This window comes from Oryzias melastigma, linkage group LG11 (genome assembly GCF_002922805.2).
Source record: "Oryzias melastigma strain HK-1 linkage group LG11, ASM292280v2, whole genome shotgun sequence".
Lineage (NCBI taxonomy): Eukaryota > Metazoa > Chordata > Actinopteri > Beloniformes > Adrianichthyidae > Oryzias > Oryzias melastigma.
Genome location: NC_050522.1, coordinates 21,873,773 through 21,897,537, shown reverse-complemented (window position 1 = coordinate 21,897,537; position 23,765 = coordinate 21,873,773). Strand labels below are relative to the sequence as shown.

The window sequence follows — 23,765 nt, the reverse complement described above, 5'->3', positions numbered from 1 at the left end:
TTTTGAAGAAAAGCTGACAGAAGGGATAAAGAGTTAGGAACACTGTACCAACAAAGGGAACAAGGACATTCAAACATTCAAAACAATCGTCTACAAATTTGTCAAACCTTGTTTGCTGAGAAAAAAAAGTCTACTTTGTACTTAGATGCTCTTATTATTCAAAACACCAAATGATGCATCTCAGAAAGTATAAAAAGTAAAAAAAACCCTGACATTGTGTTTTTAATCAATATTCCCTTATCATGTGTAATCAGAGTTATCCAGTCCTGGTCCTCATAATCTACCGCCCTGCCTATTTAATGGTCACCAATGCTCTACTTGTTGATGATTAGCTGAGTCAGGTGAGTCCTCATTCTGGTTGACTGAGCACACCTGATCCAGGTAATCAGCAGCAAGAAGTGCAGGTAAAGGGAAAGCAGGAGCAGGTATGGGCAGTCCTGAAATAAGTCATTGAAAAAACCTGAAAGGAACATGACAGTTGTGTTATCTAATGGGGTCCAGATGACCCTAGCCTTACACCGATGTGTTATCCTTCCCATGACAAACCTGGATGAAGGTGGAGTGGATTTCATGTCTGCCACGGACACAAGTCACTGGAAAAAAAAAACTCAGTGCACTAATGTCAACATACCTTCAATAGCACAAGTGTTACTATCACTTTAGAACAGGGGAGGGTAAACTTTTTGACCCTTTGGGCCACAAAGGACTCCAATATTTGACAGAAGGGTCAGACCAGGAGCAGATGCATGGGGTGTTTTGGTAATCCACCATTAGAGAAAGAAATGCCACCAAATCTGGTTGTTTTATTTTAAAACTGTGACTTTAGTTCTCATTTTTGTTCCAACTGGACCAATGGTTTCACATTCTTCGGGAAAAAAAAACACAAACTTGGAGAAATGCTGTGTTCATCCGGAGTTGGAATGATTGGAAAAATGACTGACTCGGAAAACGCATAAAAAATGAAAAATCTTCCACATAAATGCAGAATAACTTCCTGCACATAAACAAAGGTCAATGTATTTATAGTGTGCAATAGGGGAAATGATAATCATTATAATGTATTCCCAACTGGGGGGCCAGATTAAATAGTTTAACAGGCCACATTTGCCCCCTGGGTCATATTTTTGCCAACCCCTGGTTTAGAAGTTTTGTTGAGTCTCCATTCTACAAAAAAAAAAAAAAAAAAAAAAGTCCAATAACCGCATCCTTTCATGGCTTACCTATTTTTAATCCCACCCTCAGAGCTCTCATTGGTCCTGTTTGTTTTGTTTTTCTTTGCTGGGGTGTGGGTGGTAATTCAGATGGGACATCCTTTTCAGTTTTAACTAACAGCTGTGAGTTTTCCCCACATTAAATTACGGCCTGCAATCAAAGTTCCCTTATTCTCTCCCCCCTTCAATGTTACTGCTGAACATTGTGGGATTTTCTGCTCCTCCGGTGAAACCGCTGCACGCTTCATTCCTGCATTAATCCCACCTGAACTAGAATATAACCACAGTGGGATTCACACAACTGCTGCCTGAATAAAAAAAAAAAAAAAAAAAAAGAAACCTTCCCTCGGTGTGAAACAGAGCTGTTTTGTGTTTCAGAGCGCTGCTGCCAAGAAACAATCTCTCATTTACACAGAGCCCATGTGAACGACAGATGAAGACCGAAAAGGCCCAGATTCCTTCATTCCTAAATTTGGAGAGCAACTAGTTGGCACGATGTGGCTAATTCAATCATTCCAAAATGAAAATAGAAACCAACTAGAATTACCTCCTTGAGGTTGTGTGCGTCTGCCAACCAGTCAGGCAGTTTATTTACATTCACCCCCCTTGGGTTTGAGCAAGTGTGTTGAATAATCTATAAAACTAGTTTGAAAGTCCATCCTGCAGGACATATGATAAAAATTCATAAACACCTAAATTCCAGCCAGATTTGGTTTTGTGAGGTGACCTTGACCTTGACCTTTGACCTGAAAAATCCGATCAGTTCATTCTAGTTTCCAAGCGGATGCATGTGCCAAGTCTAAACACGATTCCTAAAGAGGTTTCCAAGCAAAATGGAAAAGTAATGAACCACTGGAGGTCCTAAGATGCCAAACTTTCTCTCTTCTTAATTAAAAGGCATCTTAATGAAGTCAATGGGAGCACTGTATACAAAACACCATAACCCAAATATGGTAAATAAATAAAAGGAGCTGATGCACGACCTCCATTGTTGCCATTTCCTTCGGCTGTAGTTGCATTATTAAGACGCAGAGCTACGTCATCAGTCTACACCCCGTATGCGCCTTGATGGTCCAACACTCAATGGAAACGCTCACTTGAATTTGCCCAGACTATTCTAAGCTGGAGCAGACCGGTCCAGTCTAGACCGCTCAGTGGAAACGAGGCATCACATTTTCTGAACCCAAAGTACAAGCTCAGGTCTTCTGGATTTAGATGTTTCTGTTTGAGAAATACGAACAAAAAAAATAATTTGAGGTTAAAATTGATTATCTTTCTTATTTCCTTTTTTTAAATTAGTACATTTGTTTGACGGGAAAAATTTGATCATTTGTGTCATTGTTTTCCAGGTTGATAAAAATGTTCACATCAGATTTACAGTTTAACAAAATTGAGTTTTCCTTTTAAACGACAAAAGATGCACTTGCATTTTTTTTTAAACTGACAACAAATGCTCAGCAGTTACATCTGTAAATTGCTAGTAAAGTTAAAGCTGTGTTGGAAATAAGTGATGCAGTGTTTAAAAAAGTATTTCTAAACATATTAATCAAAGAATCCATTTATGTGATCCTCAAAATGATCAATTAATCATCTGTAATGGAGCTAAATAGCTTCAATAATTAAAAAAAAGAAGTGTTTTAATTACACTCCAGGTTAGGAATGAGTCACTTCCATCTGGGCGTTCTGTTCATGAGTGAATGAAAGATAGATCATAAGATTTACAGATGGCTTGATTTGGCTTCTGCAATACTATGGATTTAGTACAAGTCTACTGCGGTGAAGAAAGGGTCGAGTCAGAAGACAACTTACTGGTTAATCTAAATTCCTACACTCACCTGTGACCTCGAGCTGTGGGTTATGAATCAGGTAAGATCACGGATACAGGTGGTGGAAATGAGAAACCTTGGCAGTGTGGTTGAGGTCTCCCGTAAAGATCGGGTGCACAGAGCTCGACAATTTGAGAGGAATTCAGAGTAACCACTCCTCCACGTCACAAAAACCCAGCTGAGGGGGTTTGAACATCTGGCGAGAAAGCCACCTACCTAGTGAGGCGTTATGGGCACGTCAAACTGGGAGGGAGCCAGGAGACAGACAGATTATACCTCTCGACTGGACTGTAAATGCCTCGGTATCGTCCCGGAAGAGCTGGAGGGTGGACAGCGAGAGGACAGTCTGCCGTACGACCAAGAAAAGCAGAAGATAGTGAAAGGATGGAAGGACTGAAGCTTCTAAAGCCACTGAAGTTACAAAATAAATGACTTTTTACAACTAATATTTGATCAGTCTGCTTAAATTTAACTAGTTATGAACAAATGAATAACAAACTTGAACATTTATCAAACACTTTGGAACTGTACGCACCAAAACCTAACAGATTTTGAAAAACCTGCAATTAAAAGGATTTGAGTAGGAAGTGCCTGACAATAATAACTGTTTACTTCCTTCGCACAACCTGCTGCTGATGCCTGCTATGCTTAAGACTGCACGGGCCGATGTAGATGACGGGAAACGCTTAGCGAACAAAGCTAATTTCACATTTTACACCAAATGTTTTGACTCATTGCTTATGTTTCTCACATGCAAACCACTTGTTGCACCACTGAAAATAACTGCCTGCAACAACTGCAGAAAACTGTAATAACGCTTTTACCGTCACATTTTCCCAACATGGCTACTGGGCGCAGCTCTGTGTTTGTAAAAAGCCTCACAGCTGTAACACGCAGAGCTGCTCCGCCTCTCACACAACCTTCAAAGGACAGAAATCCTCCATTACAACACCAAAATTAATAACCCCGGGCTCTAAAAGTGCCACAGTCCTTAATATTTATTCTCTAATTTAAATTCAGTTACTCATTTCTCTCTAAGCTACGGCAAATTGATAACTTGATAGCAGCACATTTCTAAAGTACCTTTGGGTTAGCTCCATTTTGTTCTCTAAAAAAATAGAAAAGTGTGAAGAAGTCTTTTAAGAATAGGATTGCATTTCAGAAATAATTTGCAAACACAGATATTTGTATTTGATAGATACTAACAGAGAAGATGAAGCTTGAGACGGTTATAAAGCATGGAGGTGAGAAGGACATTATTTGGGCTTATTTTCAAAGAATGACCCTACAGACACAAACTTGACCCATTACCCTCTTTTCACCAAAGTGTTTAATAAGTTAAACACAAAGCTTTGTAAACTCTTTAAACACAATTGAAATGTGATACAAATATGACAAATAAATAAACAAATACTAATTAGGGGTTCATTGTTTCATCAAAGACCATCCAGTAATATTCTAATCACTTTTGGGGTCACAAAAAGCCTGTCCTAGCAGATTTTGAGCAGAGGCAGGATACACTCTAGGCAAGTTGCTAAACCACCACATGGCCAAATAACTTCATACACTCACATTCACACCTACCATGAACTTAGTTAGCAATAGACCTATAAAGCATCTTTTTGGCTTATGGGAGGCAAAAATACTCACACATGAAAACATGCAAACTCCACACCAAAAAGTTCAGCCGAAACTCAAACCTAATTGTTGAAAGGTGAAATGGTCTAACCCAGGGGTGTCCAAATCCAAGCCTCGAGGGCCGATGTCTAACACAGGCTTGTTTCCACTGAGCAGTCTGGTACAGTATTTTGAGTGTTTCCGATGTAAAATCAGTCCTGACCTGTAGCTCTTGAGGACCCCCATCCGTTGTAGGTCCACAGAAAAATGGTAGGGATGGTTGGGGTGGAGGCGCTGTTGATTACGTTAGGAAGCACCAGTATAGCGCTAAGCTAGCATTTCCGTTTTCCCTCTTTATGGCGGTATTCTTCCTAGCCACCCGCAATCTTCTTTCAAACAACTATAAATTCCTTTCATACACAATGTACAAAAAGTAAAGCAATAAAAAGACAAGCTGCTGGATGACCTCCATTGTTGTTGCACTACAATGACACGCCAGCCATCTATACCACCCATGAAAACAAACCTCTCAGTGAAAGCGAGGCTTAACTGAGTGGAAATCTCGCCAGAATTAACTGGACGAAACCCTACCACTCCTTACCGGACTGCTCTGTGGAAACGAGACTTAATGTTTTCCAACCAACCTGCCATTTAAAGTTCAATATTGGTTTAACACACCTGATCCAGGTAATCAACAGCAGATAAGGCAGGGTTTGTGGAAAACCAGCAGGCTTAGCCCTTGAGGCCTGGATTTAGACTAACCATTACACTGTGTAGCCCTTCACCAAAGTCTTGATCACAAATGAACAGAACGCATTCCTCGTCAATGAACTGAAGACAAAGTTGTGAAGGAAAACTTCAAAAACTGCTTCACACTTATACATTTTTAAACACTAAAGCTGAGCATTAATTAAAGATTTTCTATATCGATGACACACCATTTTCTTAATGATATCTTTTACGATACAGATCACAAGAAATACTTTTCACAAGATTACTTGGTGTCATTCTTTTAAGTGTCTACACTGTTTACAGGTTTAAACAAGTTGTAAAACAACTCCAACAGTTCTAAATTAATTTGGTATATTGAAGACTTGTTGCTTCTGGACATCCTCTGAACATTTCCACTGACCTGGTACTGACTGAAAATTCTTCCATTGCTACTCAAGTGTATTGAGGCAATTCAGTCGATGCTTAAAAGTACATTTCTACACTCAGCCCTATTAAACACTGATGAGTTATATAAAAAATGACAGCTTTAAACCGTTGCCGCTAAAAGTGGCTTTGACAAATAATATATTGTGAAGTATTCCCAAATTTTCACACAAATTGTCTCCTTTAAAGCTAGGTTTTTGTGACATATCAATTATTATTTTGTATTTTCCATCTACGAACCACTTTGACAGTCAAGAATTGTTTTATCGCTTCCAAAATCTTTAGGAATTCCAGTAAACTAGTTCTCAAAATGTCAATTTGTCTGACAACAAAAGCCTTGAAAATGTGGTAAAGCAGACAGCAGCTTCGTATTTTGACTTGCAGCTGACATTAATACATTCATCTTCAGTTTGGGGACGTAAAATAGACTTCTCACATTGAAGCAGCAAATATATGACATGAATTCACAAATAAACAAATGTGTCAAAATCTTTGACAGTGAGAATTATGGCGTCTTAGTAACCCAATAGAAATATCTGAATTTCTTGCCACACAGCTAGCCTGTTCATTAGTGCCTGCAGCTGAGGTTTGCACTTTGTCTCAGCAGTTTCAGGCAGCTCAGCAGAGGATTTTCTGTCAAAAAGGAGCCGAGATAAAGAGTAAATAACAGTCCGAGGCAGATTCGGAGCGAAAGCTTCTCGCCTGCATAGTTGTTGGCTTCGAGTGTGAACCATCTGGGAAGATCTGGAATCACTGGGAAACATCTCCACAGCATTAAAAATGTAGAGCCAAAGTTCTCCTACGCAAGGCGAGTTCATCTCCTGGAGGAGCTTGTCGTGAAACGGGCCTGTGATGTTTTCGGTCGGCCCCCAGATGTGAACACGAGGAAACACATGAATATCAATGAGGAATCTGATGAAAAAGGGGCAACTGTGCTCAGTGAGCTTTTCAGAATAAATGAGCTTCTGAAACAAGCTTTAAATTAACGATGCAGACCAGAAAAAGGGGAGGGGGGGTCCTTAACAATTCATAGTTGGGGTGGGGTGGGGGAGCTAATCTAAAGATTTTCTTTTTGACTTGCCCATCAGTGCTGCTGGTCACTCATGTGTTTAGTAATTGAGAAAGGCAGACACTGCAGGGTTTAATGAGAAAATAAGCAGCCCCCTCTCTATTCATGAATAAAAATGACTTCTTGGTGAAAGGCGAAACAGAGAAATATGATGGTATACGCAGCAGTAACAAACACAGCATCTGCTTTGATGACTTCCACCCAAAAAATGAAAGAACTTGGCATGTACTTCCACTTGGTGATTGGGAATGAAATAAAAGCCTTTTCTTTTTTCCTAACTAAATAATAAGAATATTTTAATAATTGAAAATTATTTAGTTTCCAAAAAAGATTACCTAAATTACACCAAACGCAATCTGTACATTTTTATAGCGGATATGCCGCAGCAATGAAAAATAAGACATCAATACATAGTATGCTCACTACAACTTTTTTTTTTTATAAAAATCGCAACAAAGCAAATTAATTCACTCTTTTATATCAATTAATTTAATTTTAAAAGCAAAAATAGAACTCATCTTTTATTTCATTTATATTTATTATTTTTCTGACATTAAAAAAAAAAATACGCTTTTGATAGGAAAAACATACTTTTTAAATGTTTCCGTTATTTTAAAAGTCCCCCAAGACCATTTTTTTAATTTTAAAAAAATGTGCCCAGTAGTGTTTTAATTGTGATTATGAAGTTTTTCACCAAAATCCCACAACCTAAATGTTTTAAAAAGCCATTTTTCGTGTTGATCTGAAGCCTCTGTTTCCAAAATCTCTGAGGGGGTGTGGCTTTTGGAGCTGAGCAGCCCCGCCCCTGATCCCCCCACTGTCTAAATATCATAGGACTGTGTCTCGCTAGCATAAATCTTGACCGCCAGATGAGGGTTTTTACACATGTGCAGCATACTAACCTAAAAAAGGCTCATTAATGCAAATAGTTTGACAGCGATTTAAAATGAGAAATACTTTGGAAATGCAAAAACAAAATGATTTCTTATTACATTTGTCCTCTTTCGTAAGATAAATGCCACACATACATGTTTAAAACACAAAAAACAGGATTTTCATTGGCGGTTGCCTTCAACAATAACCATGTATTTCTCCAGTGTCCGTCACAGATGCTTGAAGTCTATAGACGTAGATAGATCCACATAGGTTCTCTAATTTTTGGGGCAGATTTTAGCTGCATCTGCTTCTCTAACATCCTGCGCCCTCCCTCTGTGTGGTTTCAGATGCTGCTGATGAAGCTGTGGGCGGCACTCAACTACAGATCGATGTTAAACTGATTGGCCCAGAGGGGGAAACTGCTGCACCAGCTCAGGAACAAGGCGACACATTTGTCAGTGATTGGCCTGGACAGACACTTCATCATGTGGAGGACGACGTGTTTACTGTTGGTTTGATTTTCTAGTCACACAACTCCCTGCAGGGCTGGACACAGACATGCTTCCTTTGCCACTCCTCCTGAATACGAAAAGAAGGAATCCTTTTTTTTCTTCCTCCCATCATGTTGCATTAATATTAACAAGCACACACCCACTACTTTGCCTGTTTTGCTTTTTACGCATGCACACTTTTTCAATATTATTTTTCAGTTTTTAGGAGGGGCAGCACGAAGTTAAGATCTCATCTCAATTCAAGGTTAATTTATGCGAGTTACTTTAAAATGGAAAATAATTATAGCACTGTTTTTTTAATCACAACATTTTCCATTATCCTTCCACAAAACGCTAAACTATGATAACACAAAAACTAAAATTATATATTACAGTTAGGGATGGGTTGTGTCTATTTATACGGGGTAAAATTGAATTATCAAAATCCATGGATAGATTTTTCTTTAAAGATATTTCTAGTATTTTTTCTGATCAAAAACAGCTTTTGTGATATTTTTTAATGTAAGAATTTCTAATTCAATTCATGAAAGTTTCACCTTTGTTGAGTTTGAATTACTGGGTCTATGAAAGGTTTCTAATAACCAACAAAAAAAAATGGTTTTAGAATGGAAATTTTAAAAAAGAATTCACATTTAATAGAAGCAAATTAAATTTTAAATTAAATATTTAAGTTGTACACCTAAATAATCAATTGTGGAATTTCCAATTACTTCCAAACCTTTCCACTCAACAAGTTAAACAATAAAAAAGAATAAAGTCAAATATTTTATTGGTTAAAGATTGAGTAGCTAATACAATAGCACTAAGATCCCTATTCTAAATAATATATATCATTCAGACTCCCTAAAGATGGAGGATTTAGAACCCTTTGTGAAACGGCTACTGAGATGCTGCTCAGTCTTGATCACAAAGTAAGAAGTCTGAGATTTTTCCGTTCAGCCTCAAAGTGACTCAAAGTGTCTGTAAGATGCTCGTTCAGGTTGTTAAACCAAAATGATCACTTCAGAATGGTGCCGATAATGGAAATGGACTTCCAGATGACTTGTTCAGATATCCATCAAATGTCTGACGAGAGCTGGGTAAAAAAAAAAAAATCAATACTAAAGTTGCTTTGGTGCTGAATCATTCAGAATTGCCTGCTGTGAGCCTTGGTTATCATAGACTACCACTTTCAAGTATCGAGTCTTTTGATTACTTTGAGTTTTTGGTCTGCTAATTGACTCGTTCAGCAAGTAAAAAAAAACAACCAAGCGAGCCAAACTTAAAAACAAAGTCATCTTCTATTACCACAGCCAGAAAAAAAACATGAAAGACAAACCGTCAGGGGTGTCAACAAAAGTTGATGGCAGATACGCACATGGCTCTAATTGAATTTCCAACTTCAACCAACACTTCTTACAAAGAAGAAAAGTTCTGCTTGGGGGATTGTCGTTTTTGCACTTCAAGAAATTTGAATTTTTTGTGTGTTTTCAGAGTTGAATCAATTTCAAATCATAACAAATCCACCAAGAGTGTATGTTAAATGCCCACATGCATAATTCATCAATGACTCATTGATAAAATGGACTTCAATGGGAGCGTTTATGGATTCTGAAAGTCGGGTTAATGGACAGTTTTAGGAGAATTACTTTGAAATACTGAAAAATGGATGCTGCCTTCTTACACTGACTATATAGATCATGATGTCAGTCTTCATTGTGAACACATGCAAATCCATGCTGATCCAAAATGTACAGTTGGAATGTCATAGAAGAGATTTAGAGATATGTGAAAATGAAATCGGTGACATCATATAGGCCGTTTAAAAAAAAATAAAAAAAGTATTGACCATGGTGTCCGAAATGCTTTTAAAATCCAGGGCACCAAATAGTCCCGCACTATATAGTTGTTTTAGTAGTTAGGGATTGAGGTGGGTATTCAGACTTAGAGACTTCACACTGAAATGCTGGATACTGGAAAATAAAGCTCTGATTGTGTTGAATAAAATGTTGGAAAATCTCAAAAATTAGAGATTTGATTCACCTCCTTATCCACCACCGATAATGTTCTATGCCATCTACATCAACCAACTTTTGGTTTTATTAACTCTCCTGGTAAAAAGCATTCAAATAAAGCTGTTGTGAGATTAAAGAAGTTAAAATGTGAAAAACTCAAACATATTTACTAAAATAAAGATATTTTCTACAGACATAAGCATAAGATCAACTTAAAATGACAACCATAAAAAATATATATATATATTTTTCTTGTATTCTCATTTACAAAATACGTCGACATCGGGTACATTTACAGAAAATTTTATCTTATTCTGATTCTAATCACAAGTGATACGGTTTAAATTAAAGTTTTTTTTTTTACTTGTTTTAATTCCTCTGATTTTTTTTCAAAGTGCAGATATGTCAAAAACATCGTATGGACTGGTTTCCAATCATTTCAGTATCAACTAGCTAATTAGCACTCCATGTGGCCTCATTAAATGAGCTTTATGTCACTTTTCTGCAACTTTTTTTTTTTTTTGGATATACCAAATTTGAGAATGCTTTTTTTCCCCAAAAATTTTGCTTAGAACAAGTTGCATGTACTCTACAGCATGTACCCACAGCTACTATACAGGCTGTGTTAACCCTTGAACTTTCTGAAGGATTTTTTTTTTTTTTTTATCTTCACTGGTGTCCATGGCAGACATAAAATTCTGTCCACCTTTGTCTGCTTTTGTCACGGGAGAGACCACAGATCAATGTAAGGTTGGGGTCATCTGGACCCCATAAGAGAGCACGAGGGATATGTTGACCTGGTTGCCTCCGTTGACAATCACCGCATTGTCTAAATCCATCAACAATTCCTGTCAAGAATTGATTGAATGTTCATGGTTTTGATTGGACAATTTCTGAAGCTCTTTGGGTTTTTTTTTTTTTTTTTTGCCAAAGTGTAACACACAACTTTGTTTTTCAGTTTGAAATAACTCCAAATAAATACATTTACTTCCGTTCACCATTTTCTTTTAGCATAAAATAAATAAACGGAAAAGTTGTGATGGTCTGGTTCTTTTTGAGAAGACTTTAAATTGATGGATTTTGAGTATAGAGAAATGCCACGGGGGGGTTAAGTACCACAAACTGCTATCGACCCTAAAAGTGCCTTCAAATGTGGTCGGCCAAAACTTTTGATTAATTAAACTGGAGAGGAGGGCGATATGCATGGAAGACAGACCACTGGGATACTTCTAAGATGATGCTATCAACCCTCACAAACAACCTTCCCTAAACACAGTCACAGACTGCATAAACTTCCTTAAGGCAACAGGTTTTCTTGATTACAGTGTCGACTTTCAACAGGAAAATGCAAACCGCCACACTGGAAAAATTATTCAAGAATGCTCTGAGAGATATCATTATCACAGAGACAAAAAGTGCTAACTTGGCCTTCAACTTTCACAGCTTTTAGTCTTTTTACAGCACTTTTGGGATGTGCCGATAAGAAATAGTGGATGAGAATATACTTTTTTCGGTTGGGTGACCTCAAAATGAGCCTTTGTTCATCATGGAAAACACTGTCACTGTATCGTTACAGCACTAGATACTTGTAGCTGAAAACGCTACTGCTTAACCCCAAAAACTAACAAAATTGTGCATCTATGTTTGTTTCAAGGTCTTCCAGCTGCAATCTCCACCAACTTCATAGCAGTGGCAGTTCAAAACAAGACTCTTGGACAGAAGTATTCAAGACCAGGCTTAAAGGACCAATGTCAAAGGGTGTTGCCTTCATGATGTTCATAATAGTAAAACCATGGATCTTAAAACTGGACAAAAAAAAATCTATGATGTCTCCTTTAGGTTTCTAAAAAGCCAAAACAAAGACTAAATGGAGCCACCCAATTTCACACGCAACACAAAAGAACACACACTCTTCAAGCTACCTTAACTCTTCAACCTTTACATATTTTCCATAATTGCAACAGACCCTGGAGCAAAGAAAAGCAACACTTTACCACCATAAGGTCCATCAGAATCAGCTGGTTTACGTGAACGATTCACTTCTGTAAAGTGTTGTATATCAGTGCAAAACTGCTTTTCTCCACTTCAGAATCTATAGGAATTACAGAAATTGTGTGAACTGGCTGAAAAGTTATGCTATGAACCTACTGGACATGTTCCTGAACATTTTTTTTAGTATATAGTGTCCACACTAAACTGCTGCTACCCAATACTAGTGCAAATCTTGTTCCAGGCTTTTTCTTTCCCATCTCTATTCAAATATATGAAAGACTTGGGATGAATCTGAATTCTTCCACTGCCCCTACATAAGGGATGTCCAATGTCGGTCCTAAGGGGCCAGCCTCCTGCGGGTTTTCCAGAAACCCCACCTTATCTGCTGCTGATTACCTGGATCAGGTGTATTTGGCCAATAAGGAGCTTCAATGGCAGGCTGTTTGGGAAAACATGTCAGACACCAGCCCTCGAGGATTGACTTTGGACACCCCTGCTTTACAGGTTTTCCCTACCTCTCCAATTGTAGGAAAATCTGAAGCTTTAGTTGTCTGAAATTGTCCACGGAATTGAGTCCGTGGAGGAGAATCTAATTTATTCACGTGCGTGTGCTCTGATACACAGAAGTTTACATTTAAATATAATTCATGACTTTTTACTTCAGCATGAATTTTTAAAATTATAAAACCGGTGTTGTGCTGTATTTTCCGAGGCGCTAGGCACCAACATAGATGATAGGTGACTACTATCTATGTCATCTAGAGTTGGTTACGTTTGAATTTGAAGACACTACTATTCCATAACTCTCAGTTTGGAGGGCTAAATGTAGGGGTAGGGGAAGAATTCGGATTCGGCTTTAGTGTAGTATAATTCTGGTCGGGCTAATTATTAATTTCTCCTCCATTAACAACTTTCAAACGGGTGGCACTTCTGAGAATTATAAAAGGGTGCCACCCATATGTCGCTACCAAAGCAGAGTCTTTGAAAAGCAAAAGTTCAACTAGTTTAACCCTCAACGTTAGTTCAATGGACACAGTTTTGTTTGTAGAGCTTGAAAATGGACTTAAAAACTTGTGTAGCAATGCGTGAATGGGACAATTTTGATCACAATCGCTGTGGTAACATAGACTTTTCATTGGAAGTGTTGCTTAAATGCACATTGCCGAGGACAGCTTTTCAAAAACCATCTACACTGGAGCTTTTTAAAACTCTGGAGTAAAAGGGTTAACATAAAACTCACGGGAATTCTTTTCTTTTGCCAAAGCCCTCAGAGGTCATCTGAGAAACTGCTTCTAGGTTAGCTTCAATTTCAAGAGTAAAACAAGAAAAAAAAATATATATATATATATATATATATATATATATATATATATATATATATATATATATATATATATATATATATATATATTTGACTAATAACTGCTCTTTATATTTGTGTTTACGTTTTAAAGGAGAATAAAAACCACTTACTGGTGGCAAAGTGTTTTACTCCACTGTGCTCTACGGTAAAATGGTAAACTGTCAGCATGTATAGTAAGTGCTTTTCTACCTGCCTACTACCACTCAAAGCGCTTCAACAAACGCTTCCCATTTACACACCAATAGGGGAGCGGCCATGCCGCTTAACCCTAACCCCTCAGAGGCAACCAAGGGTTCATTGTCTTGCACAAGGACACTTTAAAATGTGACTGTTGGGGCTAGATATCAAACCAGCAACTCTTCAACTGGGAGACGACTGCTTTACTTTCAAGCAACAGCAGCCCATAAAAATAAAAAAACAGAAGATGTGATCTTTTTTTTTTCCTTTTACAGACTCCTGTTGTTAGCCATTCTGCCACACCGTAGCACACTTTTCCTTTTTTCTTTAATAAACTTTATCTTGTGGATTTTTTTCCCCATAATTTAAAAACACATATTGATTTCTGTTGTTGTTGATCTTTTGTTTGCTTCCCGTTTCTCTGGGATTGCAGCACAGGAGTAAATTACACGGTTGTTTGGCATGAAGTTTTATGCCATTCCTTTTGCAACAGCATTGCATTCATGCCTACGATCAAACCTGCAGTCACCACAGCGCCAGTCTGGCGAAGGTTACCTCCTTTTAATTCTGTTAGCAAATAATAACCTTTATAGCCACTTCCTGTCTAGTATTCAAAAAATGAGTACAGGCTGGCGAAAGTTTTAAAAATGGCAGTTTAATTTTAAAATAAAATGTGTTGGAATGACGGTTCTTGGTGTTTGCGCAAATTTTACTCCAAAACCTTCTCATTTGACATGGAAAGTGCTTTTGATCCAAAAAGCAGCGCCGATCCGATACAGCCAGCTCATATGTTGAGCTTTCCCGTGAAGAGCTCCAGCAGCGAGACAGGTTGGATGCTAACACACACACACACATTCGGAGTTTCTGGCCAACCCATGCTCTCCTGTGACTCACCACACAAACACTAACACGCCCCCCCAACACACACACACTTCACTCATGTACACCCGGCATACTCATACTCTCTATCCAAAACACACACCCACACATACAGCCTCTCACTATGTCATAAAGCACCAACAACACTGGAAATACATGTGTGCTTTAGAGTGAGTGAAATAAAAGTGTGTAAAGCACTGTAAGACAGAGCAATAAAGGGGCGTAGCATAGTCTGGATGTGAGTGTGCGCCAGGCTCTTATGGCTGTCATGAGCCCTCATGACTGAATGCCACAGAGGGTAACACAAACCCAGGATGGGGTCCTTTTTCTATCGCCGCAAATAATAAAAACAAAATGAGCAGAGCAGCAATTTTCTGCCATAAAAAACCAATGATGTGAACAGCTTAAATGGTGAAATAAAAAGCTCACTGAGGAGTGTGCAGGGGATCGCACGTTACAGTAACAGGTCAGGTGGCAAGAGCAAATCAAGGTTGCACTTCCTAGGAATTAGCTTCGTGTGTGCCAAAAAAATAGGTAGAAAGAGAAGAGTAAAAAAGCCAGTGTGCGTGAGTAGAAGTAAGGAAGGAAAAGGGCAAGCGAGCAGCGTGGTGTGACTGTGTGTGTGTGTGCATCTTTGTGACAAATAAACAGCAGCCGGAGAACAAGCGAGCGCACTCTGATTCCGAGACTGGCAGCATGACTGACTGATCCCTGCATCCATATCATAGGATTAAAAAGCCTGACATGGCACAGATACAATAGCAGCAAAATATGAGACAAAAAGTCGGTCAAAGAGAGGGAAATGTGATTATAAACCAGAACAGGCAATGTGAAGTTAATATATTTTTTAAAAAATAGTAATAATCTGACACACTTTGCAACGTACAGGGGGGAGCAGCTGTGGAGAAACGAATGCTAACGCTGTCACCGGGCAGTATAGAGAAGGGAGGAAGAGGAGGAGCTGCTGCCAAAGATGAGTCTCTCCAGTGACATCCAAGAGCCAAGACACACTTCAGGCACACTGTCAGGGATGTGGCGGAGGGGAGAACCTGCCCAAATTCCGTTTGCACACCTGTTCGTCGAAACCTGACAAAAATCCTCCTCCTGTGCGTCCTTCCAACGACAATCGACCAAAACGAAGGTTTTTTTTTTTTTTTTCGGTTTAAGTGAGGTTACAGCATTCGCCCCATTATGCACGACTTTATGGAATAAACTGTTTTAACCCTTATATGATGTTCAAAATTGACCCCATGAGGTCAATTTGGCAGTTTAGACATTAGGTAGTAAAATCAGGATTTGTTTAATTAGACCCATGGGGTCAGTTTTGACCCGATCACTATATAAATGGGTTTGTGCAGTTTATTTTACCAATTATTTCATTCAAACGAAGTAGAACGATTTGGGGTATAAAAGTTTTGAAACAAGCTCCACTAAAAGTATCAACCTAGTGAATGTAAACTAGAAATTAAAACATTAATCTGGCATAATGTTGGTGTCTAAACACCAAAAACAGTTTAAAAATTACAGATTAAAATCTTAAAAACGTAGTTTCATTTAGGGGTGTCTTAACGACAAACAAAAGGAAGGAGGTTACTATTCTTATTGTTATTTTCTGTTTGAATTGAGGTTACAGCATTTGCCTCATTATGTACGACTTTACAGAGCAAACAAGAACTTGGGAAACCTTTTTAACCCTCATACAATGACCCATGGGGTCAATTTTGACCCGGACACTATTATAAGAGTTAAATCAACACATTTGTGCAATTTATTTTACCAATTATTTCATTCAAATGTAATTAAGTGATTTTCGAAATAAAAGTTTGGAAAAAAGTTCCACTCAAAATATCAACTGAGTGAATGTAAACTAGAAATTAAGACAGCCAGGCATTAAATCTGGCAACACACAATATCATGTACACAATATAATATATAAAATATTATGCTGGGTTTGGACACAATATAAGGGTTAAATCAACACATCTGTGTTGTATTCAATTTATTTGACTAGTCGTTTCATTGGAATTCACATAGTGATCTTCTATGGATGGTTTCTTGGACATGAAAACTATTAAAACATGTCCCAGGAAGACATTCAAAATACCAACTGAGTGAATGTAAACCAGAAATAAAAAACAGCCAGCCATTAATCTGGCATGAAGTCACCAAAGCAGTTTTTAAAGATCACAATAAAGCGATTAAAATCAGCTAAACTTAGTTTTCCACTTAGTTGTATCTACGCAGTTTCTTTTATGGGGCGTTTGAACGACTTTACATACCGAGACTATACTTTTCTTTTAAAAAAAACATATATATATATTTTTAAAAGTGATTGAAAGGCGAATGTTTAGTTGGATAAAGTTAAAAGAAGAAGAAGAAACTGTGTTAAACGGAGGCTGTTTTCCATAGAGCTCGCGCTGACGGGGACTTCACCTCAGATGACCCAGCCAGCCAGCCAGGCTGTCTGCTAGCTAGCCCCGCTCGAACCTCCGCAATAAACAACACTCGAACCGACACGGAAAACCCAAACTACCACCTTATTTACCACAATGAAGTGCTGTTTTTTTATTTTTTTATTCAAATATATACCTCCCTTTTACTTCCTGGCTGTGCTGACTCACAGTGTTTCTGAGTGGAAGAAGAAGTGAGGAGGGAGCCAGCCAAAACAAATGGCTTTCCCGACATGAAAGGACAACATCGCAGCCGCGTTTGGAGCCGCCGCGCGCGGGGGAAAGGCTAACGCTAAGGTCCCTAGCTCCGCCGGGGTGCCCGTCCTTAGCGGGGGCTAACCGGGCTAACGGTTAGTTAGCAACACTGGCTAATAAATTTATTATAGGCACTCTCGTGGGTAGAGGGGGGGACGATAAAAGTTGGTCCCCCCCTAAAAAAAAAAAAAAAAAAAATCTAAACCGGATGACATTCACTTGTCTGACAACTCTTCTGGAATCGAGCGTTTTAAAGTCACCTGAGATAAATAGTAAATAGTTTTGATTCTACTTTGCTTGCCGCGGAGGTTTGCTGGGTGATAGCAAGGTGATTCCCACTCGTGATGGAGGGGACGTCCGCTAGCAGCAGCAGCAGCAGCCGGGGCAGCCAGGGAGACAGCCAGGAAGGCAGGCGGCTAGTCTGGCTGCAAACACGCCGCTTAAATAACTTCACTTTTGCGCTCACTTTGGGTTCTCGCCGGGAGTTGAAGAAATAAGAAGTTTCCCGTGGGTCCTACCTGTGTGCGGGCTGTGGAAGCGAGGAGCGACAGGCTGGAAGTTGATTATTTCCAGATATCCAGAGTGGTGGAGCCGCGCGCGGCGCATATAGCTAGCGCTGGGTACAGTAAAGATTGTAGCATAGCTAACCTAAAGACAACAGTAGAGAGGAGAAAAAAAAAAAAGAAAACCTCCTCGTTGCTCATAGGGGGGCTCGACGACAAAAACCACATGATCTTTTACGTCAGCATACATTTGCATAGGATGCCAAATTTATAGTTCGCGTGCGTGTGACGTGAAAATGCACAGAAAAGTTGGATTGGAGGATGGAGGTTTGAGCCGGCGTTGCACCTCCAGGAGCCCAGATCTGCAGCCCCTTTATTCATTTGTTGCTCGGAGAATGGGCGACTGTCCACGTTTTACATTATAATGCATATTTTTTCACATAAAAAACAATTTCTTCGACATTTACAATTAAAATAATGACATATTTTAAGACACATCCCAGTTTTATGACTCCTAAGGTTGCATTAAAGAAAAAAAAAATCACAATTTAGAAATAATACATGTAGTAAATAGGAGAAGTGATGGTATTTAAGGGTTCTTGTAACACCTGTTTGATCCTTAGCTTGACCTCAAAATCCGCTGCTGCCTCTTCGAGTCATAATGTATCCTCACATCCAATAAAAAAAATCCAAAATAGTAGTATTTGTGTAAAAAATCTAAATATATGTAAAGTTTTTCCACTGTTTGCACGATATGAACCAAACGGGCTCGTTGCCAGAGGATTTGAACGTCGTCTCCTTGCAGCCCTGCAAAAACATGGCAAACAGTGACACCACCAGGTAAGTCTGGGAACTACACCCTGTTCATGCTGAGCGTTTTTTCTATAAAATATTTTTGTTTTTATGTTGTGGATCAAAACTAGGTGTGGTACTTCTTTTACTGCTTGGTTAACATTTAACCAAAGTTATAAAATTTTCAATTTGTGTAGATGAAATAATCTCTTTATCGCCTGGATCTAATCTTTATGACTTCTCACCTTTTTTTTCCCTCACTCCACCTAGTCTAATTAATGCTAAAATATTTTGTTTTTAGCTGTTTAGACATTAGGTAGTAAAATCAGGGTTTGTTTAATCAGATTTAAATGTAATTCATAAAAACAAAAGCCACTTCTTGTCAATCAATTCTAGTTAATGGTTAATAATTTATGGACTGCTGCTTTGCTGGAAGCTATTTCCATCGTCTAATTATTTGTTTATTTAATATAATTCTTTAAAGTCTTTGTATGTATTGCAGTATGAAAGTGTAAGTTTTCTGCACAGTACATTGAATTGCATGGATGTTCATTGAATTATATATATATATTTTAAATGTGGATCCTATAAATTAAAAACTACTACTTTTCACCATTAGTATGTGTAGCTCCCTGGTTATTACTAAAACCAACATCTGTGCTTTATTTTTGGTCAGACGGATTAGGAATAAGCCAGTGGAAATAATACCGGGCCTCCAGAGCGGGATCAATACCACAGTCTGAGCCATTTTATGCAGAAGAGTTTTCTGCCACTGGAAGCCTTTGCCAGTGTCTCCAGAATACACAATCAGGTAATGTTGCCAGGCAAAAGTGCCAGCTCTAACCAATAAGCTGAGTTTTGGCCAACATTGCTTAGCAACAAAAGTTAAAAAACGGAGCCACTCAAGGTTTAAAATGGTCTTTAAAATAGTAATCAAGAACCGTCAATGTCACAGATATTAGAAGATAAAAAGCTTTGGGGGGGAGAGAATTTACCTGCAAGAAAAGGAAAGGATTTTTTTTTTAAAGAATAGTGATTCTCAAAATCAATTTGGTGTCTTTTGGTGACAGTTATATGTTGATTTTAGCCTTGAAGAACACGAGTGTTGTAAGTGTACAAAGGAAAAGAAAGACTGAGGTGATGGAGCAGAACTTGAGAAAATATGGTCTTTTTCTTTTGTTAACCCAACACTTCTGCCAGAAAAAAAATATAGATATTTCAGAAGAAGTTTTTTCGGAGAGCACAAAAAAAGAAGGGTTTTTAGTCATTCATTTGAAACCAAAAAAAAAAAAAAATGCTGCAGAACTGCACAGGAAGGTGTGAGATCTGTGTGGTGAGGAGGCTTTCTTTTTTGTGACAGAAGCGCTGGTATTGTCTGGCCTCCAGGTAGCAATTAAATAAGATTTTTTTGCAACAAAAAGGAGAAGTTTGTATTGCTTAAAACATTAGATTGTTAAGTTGATGTTTGCTTTTTCTTGTGAGAATTCAGAGAAAACTGATAAATTCTGCATGATCGAACACAAACATGGTCACCATTTAAATGTATGTATCTATGGATGTTGAGCTAGTATTCTGAAATAAAAAAAAAAAAAAAAAAACGTTTAGGGTAAATGTTCAATTTAATTCCCAAAATGACCGATTTTACACAATACAAGAGTTGCAGCTCACTGCTGTCTGAATCCTGACTTGTGGGCTTTTGAGGTGCCACTGAACCCCTCACATTAACTTCCAGGAGTCAGTCTAAGCCAGAGAGTCAACACTTTTTCAGAGGGATCAGTGCAAATCCGTCTGAGGTTTTGTTTCTCCAAAAAAATGGAAGAAGAATCATCACAGCGCCGGAACGACGGTTTCAAAGTTACCTGAAAAAGCAATTAAATCTTTAGAAAATGATGCAAACATTTTTTTTATAATATTTGAAATAAGGAGTAAAAAAACAAATAATAATAATTAGTCAAACCAAATCTAATTTAAAGTTTTCTTTTTTTTTAGTTTTTTGTTGTTAAAACCACAATGTAAACTGTAAAAAGTGAAACATCTGATCAATTAGCAAATTATCTGTAATTTGCAACATTTAAAATAGGGCTTTTAACACTGACGCGTTAACGCACGCGACTAATCAAACAAAATTAATTAATATTTATTAACACAAATTAATTGCACCCTTAAGGAGCAGGAGTCCTACACTTTGCCTTAGGCTTCTACGGTGTGCTTTTGTTCAAAAGCTGCATATTGTCATAAATTTACCTATTAAAACATTGTGATTTACAGTGATTAATCAATGCACAAAAGTGTGATTAATCTGATTTTTTTTAATTGATTGACAGCCGTAATTAAAAATACACTAGATGTTCTAAAAGTACAGTTTTGTGTGTGATTTTATATTGTGATTATTTGCAGATAATACTGTAAGTGGTCAGCAAATACTGTAACAAAAAAAAGTTAATTGCGATTAACGCGATTAATTGTTTCCCAGGTTTGCGACTAATTAGTTAAATTTTTAATCGATTCCCAGCTCTAATTTAAAATGAGTTAACTCAACTAAAAATTGATAAAAACTAATATTTCTAAATGTAGCCAGTAAATACATTTTTGCTAATTTCCCTTTTTACAGTTGTTTTTACACTCCAAGGTCAAACAAGTAGCCTCGATGAAAAACAAACACCAAAACAACAAATAGAACATATTTGCCACTATAAATGAATCATGTCAGGCGAGGTATATGGTATATTGAGTCAGCATGACACAGCATTTTTTTGTCTGATAAGAATTTACAATGTCAGATAATTCTAAAATCATAAATTCCTCCCTTTGCCACACATATGTATGCACTTAGGAGATTAAAAAACATGAGCTCTCCTAACGCTTTTGTGTCTTTTGATTTTGAAACCTGCAATTTTATTTAATTTTAGACCCCAGCACCTTGAGTTTTTTCAAACCATTTCCGATGAGTGGGGCATCTGAAAGGCTCAGCCCAGGCTGTTATACCAAGATGATTGCGAAACAGCAGCATGGCTCACTCCACCAGCTTATAATAGATCTCAAAGGAGCAATATGAAAGACATTTATTGTATTAGATTATAAAGTTATCACAGTTTTAGGGCGCTCCCACGTTGTGCTATTATAGATGACCCCTGCATTGCGAAGGGACCAATTATCACTGCAGACCCGTGGCTCTTTTCAAAGTGAACCGGTTCAGATATTTGCCTAAATGACTCAACCCAAAAAGCCTTATCGTATTTTTTAAAAAGCTCCGAAACATGAAACAAAATAAAAAAAGAGGGATAATTAAAGATGAAAGCAGCGCTAAAGGTTTCTGGCAATCTGCCGCCTCGTGCTGCCATCGCTCCCTCCCCGTCTGTAGCCCCTTTGAGCCCAAAAACCACAATGGAAAACATCCATTTAGCGCTGTAAAGCTTCATTCTATTCAGCAAAAATGTGTCAACGAACATATACTTTGTGTTCCAATCCCTTTTGAAGGTGATGGCTTCCTTTTTCCTTTACATGTCTGGTGCTAATTAATATGTCTATAAATTTTTGTGTTGCCACGTTAAGCTAAATTTGGCTGCTTTCCTTAGCAACCATTGTTTACTCTTGCCACATCATCATTCAAGTGTTCGTGTCACATGACCTGCTTGGCTTTCAACCGCCTTCCTCTTGCTCAGTTCTAGTATTAAGTAGATGGAGGATGAGTGGGATTAGTGGAGCCGCTCTGGCAGACGCCATTACGGCACTACGCAATGAAATAAAGAACTTTTAAGGCTTCAGAGATGAAGTGAATGGAAGGAAATAAAGGTGGACATAACCCTTAAGACTTAAAAACACAAAGAAAAATAAAAGCCACAGTTTCTCTGTGATGTTAGATGTCATAATAGTACCCAGCTGAATTAGAAATATTGAAATAAAGGATGTTTTGGGTTTTTTCAATTTCATTGTCCATTTAACGAAAAATCATGCACCTGATATTTTGTCACTGATAATTTAGCAATTTTGTTGATTTCTATTTCTTTTTTTTAATCAAATAAGAATATGAATCCTTACAATATGACGCTTCATTGTCCTCCTGAGGACTGGACCGTATAAAGTGATGAAAGGCTCACGACTTGACTCTAAAGTAACACTTCCCTGATGCCTAATAACAATCTGAGCCCTCAACATGATGGTTTTGGTTCAAACTCACACTCTAAGGTCTACTAAAATATCACATTGTGTTTTTGAAGTTTTTGTGAGTCTGATTGACCAATGAAAAGTCTGTTTTTGAAAGTTATAAGCCACACATTTGATGCCTGTACAAACGTACTCGGCGTTTGCCCGTGTGATGCTTGGTGTCATTTTCTTGTTACTGGAAAACTTAATTTGCAATAGAGATGATTTAAGGATTCATATGTAATTGTACTCTGATGATAATCAATGAGTCCACACTACATTTCTGTCACATGATGTGAGAGAGATATAGTAAGTCCTTTCCATCAAACTCATTTTGACAGGTGACCTTTGACCTCCACATTCCGATGTGATGACGTAACAATTTGATATCAATTTGATATAAACTTTATATAAATTTGATATCAAATCGATATCAAATTGTTACGTCATCACATCGGAATGTGGAGGTCAAAGGTCACCTGTCAAAATGAGATTGATGGATAGGACTTACTATATCTCTCTGATGTGTGATTGATGTCACTGTTACTGAAATCGTGACAAAATGTTTTATGAGATTAATAAGAATCAACAAGCACTCAGCTTTGGTACTTGGAAAAAATAAAAAAAAGTTGAACCTGATTGGATCAGAACCAGATTACAAAAACTTTGCAAAACGGTAAAAAGAAATAACTAAGAAGAGGTGGGATTATATTCTAGATTGCTGCTTTCCACTCTTTTTCAAGCAATCGGTTAAACTCTACTTGACTTCCTGTATTGTCCACAATCTATGCTTGAAATGAACCAGATCAATAAATCAAATCAATTTTCTTACCTACTTCTATATTGTGTTGAATCACTTTGAGTTAAAATCACATATTTTATACAACTTGTATTCCATTTTAATGTCTATAGTACACTTATTAAGCATACTCTCAAGTATACTTAATACAA

At 37.8% G+C, this 23,765-nt stretch overlaps 1 protein-coding gene and 1 long non-coding RNA gene across 3 annotated transcripts in view; one reads left to right on the top strand and one right to left on the bottom strand.

Moving 5' to 3' along the window:
* The window catches only part of LOC112162502 (zinc fingers and homeoboxes protein 2), a gene marked incomplete in the record, with an annotated part of 151,859 nt that extends 132,635 nt beyond the window's left edge, over nucleotides 1-19,224 (bottom strand). The window contains 1 exon segment of the mRNA XM_024298278.2: nucleotides 17,895-19,224.
* The window catches only part of LOC112162514, a 58,838-nt gene continuing 53,690 nt past the window's right edge, over nucleotides 18,618-23,765 (top strand). For both annotated transcript variants that reach the window (XR_004948722.1, XR_002922075.2), the window contains exons 1-2: nucleotides 18,618-18,719; nucleotides 19,348-19,482. This is a non-coding gene — a long non-coding RNA (uncharacterized LOC112162514). The remainder of the gene's footprint in view (nucleotides 18,720-19,347; nucleotides 19,483-23,765) is intronic.